Raw genomic sequence first — 4,557 nt, 5'->3', positions numbered from 1 at the left:
AAAGAGTGAGAATTTTCAGCTGTCCCCATCCCCTGTGAAACAGTCTGAGCTACATGTGCGTAAAGTAAGGTGTCCCTTACCCACTTGCTTTCTCCTCTTTTCCTCTCTAGGTACTAATCCTGCACTCATTTCTACCAGTGGCCACATAAGATACTGCGATACATTAGGTTCTCACAAACACAACGTATTTTTCCTTTTTCATAGGATCTTTTCATAGTCCCACATGGGCTCCCGACTTGCAAGGTGCTAAAGAGCTCATAACACTGCTCTCCACCAAAATCAAGGCTGGCCAAGGGCATGCAGTATTTTGCAGAATCAGACTGCATTTGTAGAATTTGTTTCATCCTTCACTGAAATACAGACAAGGGCAGATATTTAGCATGAATAAACCATAACACTTTAGGAGGGAGTGTAAACAAAAACTACAGCAGCATGGATTTAAAAGGAAAAAGGAAAAAAAAAGGGCTCTTCATTGTTTATTCAGGTTGGTACCCCAGTTGTACATCCCATTAGAAAAGCAGTCTCCCACAGTAAACCATGGCCAGTGGTAGCTCACAGACGTCCCTAACTAGCCCTTGGACTTGTTAACCTCAGCACTTGAAGGCTGGTAGCCTCTCCTAAGCCACTCACTGCCACAAGAGCCACCACTCCATCACATCACTTCCAAGCGCAACAAGTTTTCCATGGGAGACTCCTGTGTAAGCATTGCTATGCCTGCACCCCCTTCGGTGTCCTGTGAAGAACTGCACGTGAAACAGGGACGTTATTCCTGATAGCAAAACTCAGAGTGGTCAGGAGTTGATCCCCCCACTCCCATACCTGGTACCTTCGTGTTCTCTGACTCTACTGACTACAAAAGGTGAGGTCCAGAACTCCACTGGCAACAAACCTCTTGTGTAGGAAAAAGCCCTTCAAGTTTATTTTCTTGCCCTGTACTGTTTTCAAGCAGGAGGTTATTTTTAATGAACAAAGTGTCTTGAAAGCAAAGAAAGGTATCTGGGAATAGAGTTATTAATGCTATTATTTAAACATCAGCACAGAGAAAAAAAAAGAAAAAAAAAAAAAAAAAGACTAGTGCTTTCAGGCTTTAGCAACTCAGACAAGAAAAACTTTTTTGCAGATGCCAGAATAGGCCTGGCTTATGCAAGGAGCCACCCTCAAATGGGCTTTTGCCCCTAAATGACACACATTTCATGTATGCCTGGTCCATCTCCCCAGAGTCCACTGTGCAGGGACACGTCTTGGCTGAAGTAGCTGTTACTGGGCTGTAGGTGTAGATGATCCAAACATTCACATGCTGCTGGTGGAAAAGTAATTTTTTGGCCTTTGCAATAGTGTGGGTGAGAGTGTCAGCTGGTGATTGTTTGAACTGGCTCATTTGTCCACGTGGCATCTAGAAACTGTGCTTCATTAGGCTACAAGGATACAAAAGAAAAGCGCAGGCTTAACACTGAGGATGGAGGCAGGATCTCCTCTGTTTCGATTCCAGCTCCAGCTGGGATGCTACGCTTGACTTGGGGTAACACTTTTAACCTCTCTGCATCCATTACCCCAGCTTATGAAACAGGAAAGCAGCAACAACCTTCCCCCCAAATGGGCTTTGTGACAATTAAGGTTTGAAGAATGTTCTGAAGATTAAATCCAGCCCCAACACACCCAAAAATATCACAGTTGCTTAAAACCGAATGGCATAATGGAGATAAGTACAGCCGCAGAGACATTTGGAAAGTCCAGACAATGAGCACATCAATCAAGGCTGCTTCCTAAGGCAGACATCTAAATAAATGCTAATGAAGTAATTTCTACAACACCCCCATCCAATGGGGGCTGCAGCACTTAAAAGTAATAACAGCAGCGAGAACAGACTGTCCGTTAAAAAACAAAATAGAACACTGAAAAGCCAAAAAAGAAAGCAACAGTTTGTGCATTTCAGAGCTCTGAGAAACATTGTACCTTTGAGCCAGGCTTTTGTTCAAGTGAAGGCTTTTTTTCTTTCAGCCCTCCCTTACTTTCACTGCCTGCTTTATCATTCATGCTTTTCGCTTGCCACGTACACAGATGCTACAAGAATGGGCAGACTGTGGGCCTAACTGAAGTCTACTGACATCAAAAGGCTCCCGTTGACTTTAACAGACATTTAACTAACCCTCTATAAATCACTGGAAGTCAGTGGTTAAGCGGACAGCCCCTTCTGAACGTGGAGACACTAATGTAACGCCCCTGAAATTTAGTTCCTGTATTAATTCCAACGCTGCGTGCCTGGGGGCAAGCCTACGTCGGCTTTATCTTATAACCTCCATGCTGAGAGTATTTCAAAGAGAAGGAGAAATAGTTTCTCTCCAAGCCAGGAGAGAACTTCCATAATAGTGCCCCTGTTTGGAGAGTTGTATCAGTTTTGCTATATTTTCTGAGAGTCGAGAGTGACCCACGGCAGTGCCAATCACCTGATCCCCAGATCCTGACGTGGACCACGTTCCGCGCAAGGGGGGAGGCTGGTGGATGACTTCAGGCAACCAGTGGTGGAGGTTCATTTGAGGTCCATGACACACCCTCTGAATCCTGAACCTATTTCGTTAACACAAGTAATTAATTGACCGTCTGGGTCTTCGCAGTTGCTCACAGCCCACAGAGCCCTCCCAGCACATAGCTCCCTCGTCTGCCTCAGCGACTGACTTGGACCTTTTTTGCGGCTCCGTAAAGAACAGCACTGACGTACACCTCATCTCTGTGGGGCTGAAATGTGACTGAAGTCGTATCTTGTGGTGCACATTGTGTGCAGATTTGACCATATCATCTCCTCGAGAAGTCTCTGCCCTCCTGAAGTCCCCGCTCTGCTCAGGCTGGGACAACCATCTTTCACTCATCTGTTAACACCTCCCAGCCAGTCACCGGTTTCTTCTGCGCAAAGCAGCACTGGGCTGACAGGTTTGATGATCTGCAGATGATGTTCAGCCTTGACTCATAAGCCAGCTCTCTCCAGGAAATTTTATATCACTGAAAAGGCAAAATGCTCAGCTCGGTAATGGGACACATAATTACTCCTGACCCCAGGCCACTCCTCAGTTATCTTTTTTTTATATATACTTACAGCTAAAGTATTTTTAAACAAAGTAAAAGAAAATGTGAATGCTGAAAAATATATAATATCTCAAAGATCTTTTTTGAAGGAAAAAAATCCCCCAAATGACTTGATTAAAAAAGTAAGGAAAAAAGCTACTGACTCATGTTACAGTGGCTCCATATGCCCACCCCTGGGCATTTCTCTGCTGCCAGATACTCTCTTGAGGCCCTTGGCAACTGGGAGAACCAGCAGCAGCTCCAGTGTACTCCTGGGACTACAGCAGTGCCAGGGCAGTCACGGGTGGCTCCAATCCCCACTTTTTGCAAGCTCTGCAACACGTGGTACTAGAAGACCCTCAGTCTGACTGGACTTGTCAGCACTAATTTGGTCCTTCAAGTGGAAGACAATAATTTGTAGGGTTTGCACTACTTTTTTATACTTTCCAAACATCTTTGGTTTGCAAAGAGCAAAGGGAAAAGACAGGCTGGCATCACGGCCAGACCCTGGGGTGAATCAGTGAAGTTCCTGTCAAGAAAGAAGAGCCAAAGTCTGGTGGAGACTAGGTGAGGACCAGGACTCACCATCCAGGGTAAGTTTTCTTTTCATGAAAGTATTTCTGCCAGCTATTCAATTTTGCAAAATGTCCCACATATGTTTTCCTACCTTTCTCCAAGACCTGAAATTTTGGCCTTAGCTTATAAATATATTATTAGCCCAGCCATAAGTTTTCTAATGAGGTCTAACTCACCACATTTGGCATTTGCCTAAGCAAAAGACACATCCTAAAAGCAGCACCAGCTCTACCCAGTAACCACTTTTATACCTTGGTCAGGCCAATTCTTGGCCCTATAACTCTGATGAGCCCCAGTCAATGCCTCAGACCAGTTTTGATCTTCCCTGTGTTAACACTTTTGTTGAGTTTCACCACTGGCACGTTCCCTGCCCAGCAACATATCTTCTTGGTGCCAAGGTCCCTTGCTGCCCCCGCTCCATCCTGCACCACGTCTGAGCAACCCAAAATGCTTCCCCTCTCCCAGCACAGCCATACCTCTAGATGGCTGTCCAGCATGGTGCACAGCAGCGAGAGCCAGCCCAGACACTGATGGGGATGTAAGAGATTAGGCCAGTATTAGATTTCAGTCTTCCAGACATTCATATGAAGCGACTTCTTCCGCTTTAACTACTTTCCTTTCAAATTTTTCAGCCAAGGGCTGCACCCAGACCGTGACCAATACACTGCTGCACGTATTGAATGCAGTGGTTTAGAAAGAAGCCGCATTCATAGCTGGGGCTCATGGGCAGAGCTGCACAGCCACGTCTTTCGTGTCATCCACAAGTGTAGCCTGCAGCTAGTTTTCTTTTGTACAAGATTTCATGCCTGTGTCTTCAGCCAAAAAGCTGTAGAGCAAATTCACACTGTCACTCCTAGTCCTCTTCACGCTTTCCAAGCAGTCCTGACTACCAGAGCCATGAGTTTTGAAGTTAGGATGATTCTT

The sequence above is a fragment of the Egretta garzetta genome, unplaced genomic scaffold, assembly GCF_000687185.1.
Source record: "Egretta garzetta isolate BGI_Z169 unplaced genomic scaffold, ASM68718v1 scaffold209, whole genome shotgun sequence".
Classification (NCBI taxonomy): domain Eukaryota; kingdom Metazoa; phylum Chordata; class Aves; order Pelecaniformes; family Ardeidae; genus Egretta; species Egretta garzetta.
This window is presented reverse-complemented; position numbering follows the sequence as displayed.